The sequence below is a fragment of the Bubalus kerabau genome, chromosome 1 (genome assembly GCF_029407905.1).
Source record: "Bubalus kerabau isolate K-KA32 ecotype Philippines breed swamp buffalo chromosome 1, PCC_UOA_SB_1v2, whole genome shotgun sequence".
Classification (NCBI taxonomy): domain Eukaryota; kingdom Metazoa; phylum Chordata; class Mammalia; order Artiodactyla; family Bovidae; genus Bubalus; species Bubalus kerabau.
The window spans coordinates 228,050,788-228,063,259 of NC_073624.1; the positions used below are offsets into that span (position 1 = coordinate 228,050,788).

At 40.5% G+C, this 12,472-nt stretch overlaps 1 protein-coding gene and 1 pseudogene across 14 annotated transcripts in view; both read left to right on the forward strand.

The window, feature by feature from the left end:
- SPINK5 (serine peptidase inhibitor Kazal type 5) overlaps positions 1-12,472 on the forward strand; it is a 268,353-nt gene that overhangs the window by 57,000 nt on the left and 198,881 nt on the right. The gene's annotated exons all lie outside the window — the stretch shown is intronic.
- LOC129630385 (eukaryotic translation initiation factor 3 subunit E-like) lies at positions 2,375-4,114 on the forward strand (annotated as a pseudogene).

The following is a 12,472-nucleotide window of genomic DNA, read 5'->3' on the forward strand; positions in this document are numbered from 1 at the left end:
CATGTGTGTAAAGAAGAGTAGAAAGAACTTGGTGGTAACTTAGCTCAGCGATGACTCAGATGCCCGAGTAATTATCTTCAGGTATCTTAATGATTGTCCTGGGAAAGAGGAACTTTTAACTGTCTCGTAAGCCCACATCTAGGACCGATGGGTAGAGTTAGCTGGCATTTAGGCTTGAGTTCACTAGTTAGAGATGTCCAATGAATAACTAGATGTTATTTAGACTTTGGCATTAGAGAGAGAGGGCTTCCCTGGTGGCTCAGAGGTTAAAGCGTCTGACTCCAATTCGGGAGACCCAGGTTTGATCCCTGGGTCAGGAAGATCCCTTGGAGAAGGAAATGGTAACTCACTCCTTAGAGAGAGAGGGGTATAATTCCTGGCTTCACCTCTTATTGCCTACTTGACCCTGGGAATTATGGTTATGGAGGAGAATAGTATATTGCAACATTGTATATAGAGCCCTCTTTTTTCCCCCTCTTCTACATGCCCTTGAACCTCATACATCCACTGTCAGTTTATACTATCAGAATTTAGAAACTCAAGGCTGCGAAAGTACTTTGAGAAAAAGGATTTTGAGTCTGGCTTTTAGAAGCAAAAGCCAGAATGTCTGGAAGGAAGTAGAATACAAAGTATGTGCTGAAACAGTTGGTTTGGAAATAGAGTAGGAGTCACATAGCACTGCCTCCTAATATCAAATAAAAATCCCATGGGCTAGAAGTTAAGATGTGGCAGCAAGATGGTGTTGAGAGAGGAGATTGGTGAAGCCTAGCCTGTCTGGGGCTCACAATACCCAAGGGAATGAGAGGGGGTGCTGTGGAATTGGCACTAAGGCCCATCAACTATCGATAGGGAGACATCCTCTATCACAAGATGAGAGTCAGATCATTAATGTACCTCACGGGATCACATTAGGCATTTGAACCACTGTCATGAGTCATCGATGCCATACTGTCCTCTTCACATTTTGTAAAGACCTCCTAATGAGACACTAGCAAAGGCTAGTCAGTGTCCTCTGAGAATTACAGCTCTTTGGGACCAAAACTTTGCTCAGCTCTATTCTTCTTTCCCTGTATGGAAACAACTTTTTTTTTTTTTTTACCAGATATATTCTAAGATGTTGGTGAGATGACAGGAGGCCTTCTGAACACCTGTAGGAGGAGAGGTGATATGGAAGGGAAGCCTCACATGGGTACCTTGGTAGGAATGAGTCGAACTGGTTTGAGATCCTGTCTCCTCCTCCCCAGTTGCATCAAAAACAGCAAGTCCAGTTACATGTTAACCATACTTTTACCCTTTCCATGTTGTTACAGTTAACTTTCCTAGATCATTTTTAGTGTTGGCTTCCCAGGTGGTGCTACTGGTAAAGAACCCACCAGGCAATGCAGGAGAATCAAGAGACGAGGGTTCAATCCTGGGTTGGGAAGATCCCCTGGAGGAGGGCACAGCAACCCACTCCAGTATTCTTGCCTGGAGAATCCCATGGACATAGGAACCTGGTGGGCTACAGTCCATAGGGTCGCAAAGAATCAGACACAACTCGAGCAATTTAGCATGAACAACTTATATTATCAATACTTGTTTTATAAGGTTGCTCTAAGATTAAATGAGATAATGCATAAAATATTAGCACATTGATTGTCTTAAGGATATATTCAATAAATGGAAGCTGTATTATTCAAGAGGTGATGACATCATGATCCCTTTAAGTGTTTTTATGAAACTGAGTGACCACTTGGTGTTCATGTGGTAAAGGACAGTAACATTTCTGAATGTGATAGTGGTCTCAGAGACTGATCTGTCAGTTTAGATCCAGTGGTTTTCAACCTGCTGTGCATGGGCTAGTATAGACGGATTATATAGCATAGCCTGAATAGTGTTAAAAATTAGATAAGTCTGGACCCAAATTCAGATAATCTGATTTCGTAGATCTAGAGAAAGGCTCAAGATTCTGTGTTATTAACAAGATGCTTCCCTCTGGAGGTTCTAGGAGAACATGCATTTCTTTGCCTTCAGGTTGTAGAGAATACCCATAGTCTTTGGTTCACAGTCCTACATCACTCCAACTTCCCCTTCCATTGACATAGCTCCCTTTCTGACTCGGACACTCTTACCTTCTTGTTATAAGGACCCTTATAATTACATTGGATCCTCCAGGATATTCCAGGCTTATCGTTCTGTCTTAAAATTCTAAACTCACTTACATCTGCAAAGTCTCCTTTGCTATATAAAGCAACATATTCACAGATTATAGGGATTAGAATGCAGGCATCACTGGGGATCATTATTCTGAAAATCATAGAGGGTAAACTATTTTTTTGATTGTCAGCTACAGGAGAAATCCTGGAGACTTTCTTCATTCCCACCCAGTAAGTCCATGTATTGGGAGAGTTTTTCTTCTAAACTATCAACCCCTCTAAGTATCTATTTCTTTGGTATACAAGTGTCCCAGGAGGCTGATGTAGACTTGACAATTCTATATTTAGATCCACTCTGCTGGTATGCAAAGTTCCAATATAAAGGTGGAAATTACTCTGGAGCAGCAGAATATTTTTACTTTTTTAGAGTGTTGGTTCCCACAATGGATAGAAATGCTTTGAGATCACCCTGGGGAAAACTGGCCTCTGAAGTCTTCATGCGGAATTGGGATGCAGCCATGTAAGACCTTATGTGGCTAAAAGAGATCATAGATAATAATTCTGTGAGTTTGCCACTTTAGTCTCTTCAATAGCAAACACAGCTCATTCACTGGTCTCTGTTTTCTTCCATCACCCCCAAAGATTATAATAGCATTATTGATCTCTTCCTTTGTGAGCCACAGTATCTTAACATGCTTTATACAATGTATCTACATATTCTATGCTTTTTGACCATAGTGAAGGTGAAAGTCACTCAGCTGTGTCCGACTCTTTGCGACCCTGTGGACTGTATAGCATATGAAATTCTCCAGGCCAGAATACTGGAGTGGGTAGCCTTTCCCTTTTCCAGAGGATCTTCCCAACCCAGGGATTGAACCCAGGTCTCCCGCATTGCAGGTGGATTCTTTACCAGTAGTCATGCAAACAAAGATGTTCAAAAACGCTGGCAGGTACTATTAATAAAAGATCTGGTCAAAATTATTCAACAGGAATCCTACACATATAAAAACCCAGTTACAGAGTTTGTATAATATTTATATGTTAACTTTGACTTTGGTAGGGCTCAGAAAAAGCTGAGGAAATATGAGTCAGTGCCAGTGAATGATTTCTTCTTGGTGACTTGAGGATTTCATTGAAAATGCTGAACTCTTTATATTTGAATTTTTTGTCTCAAAATACACTGTATCCATCAGTGTACCACCATTAACATGTTGGCAGGTAAACTGAATGTAACTCCAGAAGAAACTGAAAGGTGGATTGTAAATTTGATTAGAAATGCAAAACTGGATGCTAAGATTGATTCTGAACTAGGCCGTGTGGTTATGGGTAACAATGCAGTCTCACCCTATCAGGGATTCAAAAGACCAAAAGTATTTCATTTAGAAGACAGAGGTTGGCCATGGATATTGAGAAGAAATTTAAACAGGGGCTTCTAACTGAGCAATTCAGGACTCTGGCTTCTATTGAAGAACTGTACAGAAAAAGTATAAAAGAAAACTATAAAAGAAAAGTGAAACAATGCAACCATTTTATAAAATGAAACATGTTGAAAACAACATACTGAGTATAAATTTTGGAGAATTTGAATACAATTGTTTCATTTTAAAAAATACTCGACAATTCTAGGATAAGCTGGATGGGGATCGCACAAGCTTATGGGCCAGGGTATCAATGGCTTTCACTTGTGCTTGATTATCAGTGTGCTAGATGCTAGCTTCTGTCAAAGGAAGGACCTCAGCATAGCCCCTCAGTACAGGCAGCATGTAAGACTTCATGTCTGAAGGCTGTAGCTTCTATTCCTGGGTCCTGGTTACACATGGTCCTGCTCAGATGGACACTGGTCATTTTTGGATGTTGACTCAGTGCTGTGTTTAAGGTCTCTCCGGCTATTTCTTCTCATTCTTTGTCCAACTGTCTTCTAAGTCTCTTTTATCTTTTTGTTTTTAGCCTTTGGAACCCATCTTTTGCTTTCAAGGTAAACTTTCTCTTATCATTTATATCATCACCATATCATATATTCTTTCAAAACCTTATGCATCTATATCTGAGGCATAATGTGTGGGTTGCTAAACTCCAAACCAGCAACCGACTCCCTTTGCTTTCTCTGCTTTCTTCTGTCACTTCATCTCCACAGCAATGATGGAGAATGCTTAGCTGATTGAATGTGGGAAGAAATGAGGAATTAAGCAAAATTCTGGCAACAAATTCATATTGATTAACATTTCAAAATGTTTTCCATTTGCATGATTTTCAAAGTTTGTTCCAACACTGAAATTCAAAGGTACAATTTCCTAAGTTCAAGGCTACTGCCTGTTTCTACTAAACCACACCCCATTGTATTCGCTGTCATCATTTCAATAGCTTTTTCAACAAATTCAAGACCTTGGATTTCCAAATTGGCATATTTCTCCTTCACCAGTACACCTCCCACTCTTTCTAAATATCTGCTCTCACTGTAGTACGAGCATCCTGCTCCCCAGTTCCTGGGAAAGGCTAAGTAACAAGAAACCTGCACCACCCTCTGTTAAGCTGCCTGTCTACCCTTTCACAATTTCAGCCAACTGTCTGACTCAGCTCTCTGTCTGCCAGGAAAAGACTTGTAGAAAACATTTCCTACTGCTTCTCTTCTCCCAAGGAGTACAGGATTAGCATGCAGTATACCTGAGCACGGGGCAGCTCCTTTTCAGTTTGTTTGTCTGGTATTAAAAGGGGATGGGAACTAGCTTAAGGTCTGAAATGAGTTCCTTCCCACAGATACCTGCCCACCCTCTAATACCCAGGTACACAGCAAGAATGTGGACTTTGCTGGCCGCTCAACTGGTCCAGCTTCCTTAATGCAAGTGGCTGCTTGTCTGATTCTGTCTCATCATTCCAGCTCTTTCCTTTCAATTTTATAATGAAGTAGTACAGAGAGGCAGCCAAGATTAGTATGTAGGTTACTCTTGAGTTTGTATCAAAAAAAAAAAAAGTGAATTGAGCTGCTCCTTACTAATTAGGTGGTGTTGGGCAAGTTGTTTAAGTTCCTTAAGCTTCTATCTGCTCCTCTGTAAAATGATACTGAAGACACCTACATCATGGATTGCTAAAAGGGTAAAAATAAACTAGGTAAAACACTTACATGCCTGGTACATGTTATTCCATAAATGGAAGTCATGGCTGTATTTTGTGTTATTTAATAAGGAGATCCAACCAGTCCATTCTAAGGGAGATCAGTCCTGGGTGTTCATTGGAAGGACTGATGCTGAAGCTGAAATTCCAGTACTTTGGCCACCTCATGCGAAGAGTCGACTCATTGGAAAAGACCCTAATGCTGGGAGGGATTGGGGGCAGGAGGAGAAGGGGACGACAGAGGATGAGATGGCTGGATGGCATCACTGACTCGATGGACATGAGTTTGAGTAGACTCTGGGAGTTGGTGATGGACAGGGAGGCCTGGTGTGCTGCGATTCATGGGGTCGCAAAGAGTTGGACACAACTGAGCAACTGAACTGAATTGGACTGAGTCCTTACAATGAAATATACCATGCTTGGCACTATGGAATTAGGGAAAGAAGGAGACATGGTCCCTGCAGAGGACTTTACAGACTATTGGAAGAGAGAAAATATCAAAGTAAGCTAAGGACATGGGTGATGGAGGAGTGTTATGGGGCGAGAACTGAATGGAGATGAAGTTGGAACTATGCAGCAGGGAGGAGGGTCCAGAGGGAAAACTTCATTGCAAAAGTATGGGAAAGGCCACCTTGACATTAAATTCCATTCTGTGGGCAACAGATTTTTCTCATGTTTCTGACATTCTCCTATTCAGTAGTGGTGTATAATGACCGTAAGATGTATACCTCTATTATTCTGTACTTTTTGGATAACTGTGGGTATCGCAGCTTCCCACTAGTTATCTGGGTGGCTTAGACAGTGAAGAATCTGCAATGCAGGAGGCCTCGATTCAGCCTCTGAGTCAGGAAGATCCCCTGCCTGGAGAAGGGAATGGCTACCCACTTTAGTATTCTTGCCTAGAGAATTCCATGGACAGAGGAACCCCAGCAGGCTACAGTCCATGGAGTCACAAAGAGTTAGACATGACTGAGTGACTCACAGTTACAGGCTAGTTAGGAACAAAGAAGCATTTCTTCCTTTCTCATCCACCCCTCTTTCCCTCATACTACTGTGATCTTCTGGGTCATCTTTAGAAAGCTTAGATTTTTTTTTTTCTGTCTAGATGATAGTTCAATCACAGATAATTTTCTGGGCAGATTTTAGCCATCTCTAAAATTTAGAATGCAAGTTAACTGAAGTGTATATATGCCAAACCAAATGCATGTATGCCTTCTCTACACTCAATAAAGCAAACAGGTTGTCTGAATGCCTGACCAGATAGTCATCACATGTGTGGGCTGAATGGTACTTGGGGAAATGGCTGGGTCATTCTTCAGTTGACTAGCACACGTTACAAAATTCTCCTATTCCCCAACGTCATAAGGAATTTTATAATGAGAATCAGGGCACCTGTATTCTAGTCTAAGCCAGCAGTGATGATTGTATGTAAAATCAGGTAAATCTTCTTGATTGATTTCTCAGTAAGCAAAATAGGTGAAATAACCCCTGCCAATGGCTCTGTGGAGCACAGTTGTGATTTTCTTTGCAGAATCTGGTGCTTCTTATTTATAAAATGGTAAGAAATGATAACTTCTCCTTGAACCATTTTACCTGATTGTCGTTGAAGTCAGACTATAGAAAGGAAAATATTGTACATACACACCACATCTTCGTTGTCTATTCGTCCGTCAGTGGACATCTAGGTGGTTTCCATGTCTTGACTACTGTGAATGGTGCTGCTATGAACATAGGAATTAGAGTTTCTTTTGGATGTATGTCCAGGAGTGGGATTGCTGGGTCATATGGTAATTTTTTTGTTTGTTTTTTATTATTGTTTTAAATTTATTTTTAATTGGAGGATAGTTGCTTTACTGGTAATTTTATTTTTAGTTTTCTGAGGAACCACCGTATTGTTTTCCATAGTGGCTGCGCCAATTTGCATTCCCACCAACAGTGTAGGAGGGTTCCCTTTTCTTCACACCGTCTCCAGCATTTGTTGTTTGTAGACTTTTTAATGATGGCCATCATTTGCTGTACAGTAATAATGCAACATTGTAAATCAACTATACTTTAAAAAAGAAAGGAAAACATTTGGTAGCCTTGTCTCCAAGGCTGGTTTTTAAGTGCCTAAGAAGATTATGTTCCCATTAAGATTTCTATAGGTTGGTCATTTCCTGTTTTTCCAACCTGGCAAGGCAGATTTCCTGGGTGTCTGATTTCCCTCCTATTTTGGTCCTAGACTCTAGGCTGGTGAATTTGTTATCATTACCAGGTATGCATCTATCAGGTCATTTGTCAGCCTCAGGTTTTGCAGTTGTAGTCAACAGACAATAGGAAACAGTGTCTTCTGAGTTTCTTGGAACCAGGCGTTTGTAAATATGATCATCACATTTCAGTGTTCTTAAATCATCCAGTGACTGCTCCTCACACTTGGAATAAAACCCAGATTGTTACCAGAGACTGCCCACGCTCACATGCTGTCGCCCTGGCCTACTTTGGACAACACTGATTGTGATGTAGTCACAGGGGCCTTCTCTCTCCTCTTCGTACATGCCAAACCCATTCCTGCCCCAGGGCTTTGGCTCCTACTCTTTCCTCTCCCTTCGATGCTCTTTCCTCTCTCTTTAATGCTCTTCCCCAAGATCTCTGCATGGGTGGCTCTCACTCCTTCTTCCCTATTCCTGTCTCAAAAAAATCTCACTTCTGCAAGGAGGCCTTTCCTTATCTTGCTATCTGAGGTCCACCCCTGCTTCACCCCAACTACCATCTCATTTCTTTAGAGCTCTTATCACAATCTGCTATTGACTTATGCATTGTTTCATCCACTGTTTACTCTGTATCTTCTCAGTAGAATGGAATCTCTTTTCCCAGAGTGATATTCCAAATGTTTAAGAACCAGTGTCGCATGGCACTAATCAGTCAAGATTGACATTGGCCAAAGACTTGAAACAGGGTCCAGGGGGCCCCCTTGACCTTTAAGTTGTTGAGGAGGCCCAGGAGTCCAGAGGGAGGGGTTGGAGTAAATAAGCAGGGCAGGTTAATTACAGGACTCAAGAAAATGTCTATGTACCCACTGTTGTGGAAATATTTCAGTATGTTAGTAATCAGTATGACCATTAGTTTGTCTAGTTGAATATCCACCCTACTTGAGTCTTCTGTACTCAACACTGTATCCCAGGCCTGGAACAGTGACTAGAGTATAGCAACCCTCACATGGGACTTATTTGACCAGCAACACTAAGTTGATGTTTTCTAGAAGAGCTATAAGGTAGCCTGGGTTCATAGGTCACTCATAGGATTAAATAATGGTGTATTTAGGCCATGCAGCCTAATTGTTTTCTTTTAATGGCCACACTGCGTGGTGTTTGGGATCTTAGTTCCCTGACCAAGATCAAACCTGTGTCCCCTGCAGTGGAAGCATGGACAGCTTCCACTGGACCACTGGGGAAGTCCATATGGTCTGCTTTAGTGATAACTAATGTGTTGAACTCTTTATTGTTTACACAGTTTTTATGTCAATTGTCTCATTTTGTCCTCTCAACCATGCTGAGAGGCTGGTGCGACAAGACATTATATTCATTTCTCGACTGAATAAACTCAGGCTCCTATAAATCAAGTGGTAGCCAGAGGGTGGGCAGAGCTGTGAAACAGTCCATGTCTGGGCTGGGACCATGTTCTTTCCAGCAAGCTATGTGCTCTGTCCCCAGCCTTGGTTCCATCTAAATCTTGAGTGCAGAAGCACCTACTGGGTATATGTGTAAAGATTCTGGGTTTTACAACTACGGTTGTATATAGCCTTATATAATAAATGACTGTGGTTATTTTTACAGCATAGGGTAATTTAAGCAAGAGTGACCAGCCTAAGAGGGCCTAGAGGAACCTAGAAACTCTGTCTAAGAGTTGGAGGAACAGGAAATGACCAACCTTGAGAAGACTTCAGGGAGATAGGGTCTTCTCAGACACTTGAAAACCAGTCCTAAAGACAAGATTGCCAAGACTTTTTCTCTGTAGGCTCTGTAGTTAATACCTGTACCTCTGTAGTTAATACCAACACTGAGAAATAATTGCAAAAATCAAGATTTTGATTCAAAATATGTATTTAAAAAATTAGAAATAATGTAGCCCTGAACAATGTTTTCCAAAATACAGTATATACAAAATGGTGCTAAGAAAGATTTTTTTTACCTAGGACATGATTTAACATTTTGAAAAAATTTGTTATAAGTTTATTACATACTAGGGAAATATATAACTAGTAGACAAGTTTATGATTTCAGATATATAAGAAGTGGTTAAAGTAGATATTTAACTTTTCAAAAAAGTTGAAACAAAAGCATTTAAAGATAAAGTTTTGGTGTGTAACAGTAAAGGTGATTCTCAGACATGTTACAATTGAAACGATTGATGAGTGACTGAAGTTTGTGAAAATCATATTCTTTGAAGCCAGCTCTATCACTTTTCATGGCCTTGGACATATTCCTCACATTATGATGTTTAATTTCCTCATCTGTTTAATAAGTCTGTGTGGCAAGGACTAATGGTTTAATGAATGGAAAGTATTCAGCTTAGTTTGACACACAGTGAGAACCAACTAAATGTCCTCTGTTGTTTTCATTTTTATAAATAACAAAGAGAACTATTGAACCATGGATGGCTACCTTGTGAAGCAGAAAGCTCCTCATTGTGGAAGATGTATAAATAGAACCAGATGGGCATTTGTTAGGGGTGCTGAAAGGGAGATCCTATGTGGTGTGAACTCAGCTAGAACTCTGAGGTTGTTTCAGATGGGAGATGTCTGTGAGTCTACCCTTAGTGAATTCTCTCTTGATGTAAGAGAGACTTGAAACTAGAGTCTTCCTCCTACAACTTGGGAGGGCACCTAAAGTACTGCTTGACGGGACTCAAAGAGCTATTGCTGTGTGAGCACTATTGTTGGCCTTTATAGAACCCACGTCACAGTCAAGGAGAGTTGTCAGAACCACACGGCTATTGTCCCATAGTTCTTGCCCAACCAGGAAAAATACCTCACAACTGTGAGGAAGGCTGTGAGGGTTCCCATGGGTACAGAGGGGACCCGTCCTGTCTAACCCTCAGCTGGAACCTGGCCTTCACCCGCCAGTGGCTGCTGACAGGCAACCAGGTCCACTTGAGGGCTCTGGCCATGGGAAACACTTCCTTAAGCAAGCTGAAATAGGTTTCTCTGCAGCTTTCACCCACATGTCCTAATTTCGTCTTCTTTAACCACAAAGAACAAGTCTCCCATTGCCTCCCATGAGAATCTTTCAGAAGGCTGCAGACTGATGGAGTGCTTGCCCTGTGGTTATTGATTTCCATGCCGTTCTGAAGTGTTCCCACAGTTACACTGTTTCAGTCATAGTTTCCAGGCCTTCTTAGTCATTGACCAACATGTTCTAATATTTGTCTCTGCCCTTTTTTGAAGGCAAAAGATACTGGAATCTGGGCCCCTTTTCCAGTATAAACAGAGATGCTTTCATTAGCCATTCAGTTACACAAGATCCAGTCACTGTACTTATGTGACTCCATTATGACAGATTATGGTGTGTCTGGTGCTCTTTAGAGCTCAGCCCCTCCCCACCCCTTTTAACTCTGCAAATGATCCTAAAAGATGTCCTCCAGGTCTACTACCCTCGTTTGCATCCACAGACTGAGGATTCTAATGTCTAATTCAAATGCTCTCCTGAATTTCATGATTAAGTATAGCAGCCTTGTGAATATCTATGGATGAGTGTCTTACAGGTGTTTTATCTTACAAAGTTCAAATTGAACCCACCCACTTTCTATCTAGGCTCCATCTCTGCACTGAGGATAGTAATAGTATTTACTTCACAGAGTTGTTCTAAAGTTGAGGGTAGCAATAGTTCTAAGAAGTAAATGAATGAATGAATGTGCATAAAGCACTTAGGATTGTAACTGATGAATTTACTTATATATTGCTATTATCAGAGGATATAGAAAACAAATAAGGTATAAAGTTTGAAGAGGGAATGGTTATATGGAAAAAATGAAACAAGACAGATTGAGAAGTGTTGGTAGAAACAGGATGATGCTACAGGGCAGTTTTGGAAAAAATGACTATATGTTCCTCAGTGCTCTTCTTTGTGAAATACATGTCTGAAGAAATTCTTAGTGTATTCTTAAACACTGGTCATTCTGAGCCTTTTATGTTATTAAAATGCTCAATATGAGGAACCTTCTTTCCTATGGCTGAAGTCACTACTAAGTCCAGGATTTCTCTGAACTCATCAAAAGAAGTGAGTTCATGATAAAGTTAATTTCTGAAGAACAAGGGTTGCATTTGAAGATGGCAACAGCCTGCTTTGTAAGGCTTTATGCAGGTCAAATGTCAACTTGCTACTAAGAAGGATCTTGTGGATCTGGAAGGTGACTGGTTAGGCATGACATTAGAACATTGCTACTCAAAGTGCAGTCCTCAGACCAGTGCTGGTCCTCAATCTGTTGCTGTTCTGAATGTGATAAGTATGGGATTGAGAACAAGAATTTAAACAGATGTGTATCAGTCTTACAGAGTGCCTTTATGTCTGTTAAATCTATCAGTAGAGAAATGTGCACTCATATTTGGCACATGTGTGATAAAGGACTTGAGTATCTGTGGATTTTAGTATTCATGAGGAGTCCTGGAATCAATCCCCCATGAAAATGGAGGGCTGGCGGTATACATTTCATTTAATTTAAGGCATTGGTTTGTGATGAATAGAAAACAAACAAGAAGAAAAGAAAAGGAAAGAAAGAAAATAGAAGCTGTTTTTTTTATGACAGATTGTTTGAAAGCACTGGGCAGTGTGGAGTCATGGGTTCCAGTCTTGGCTCTGACACCAACTCATGTTATTTCCTCATCTTAAGCTATTTCTTCATATTGCAGTTGCTGGTATTGATTATCTTGTGGAGTCAAATATCTTGACACCTCATTCTTCTTTGGGTATTACTGTCTTCATTCATGGATGAAAGGTCTTAGAATAACTGATTTTTAGTTTCCATTTCAGTTCCACAGATGCCATAATCCCAAGAATCTTTAGAAAAAAGTCTAAATAAAAATTGAGTGATGCTCCATTGTTCTATTTCAAGCTAAATAATCCTGCTTTTTGGTAAAAGCCTAAGTATAGCATAGATTCTGAATGCTTTACTTCAGATCCCCATAAGAAGCATAGTTTTTCTTTCAGTGGTTATCTCTCTGTTGTTTTTTAATAAAAAGATCTCTTTTTCTTGCT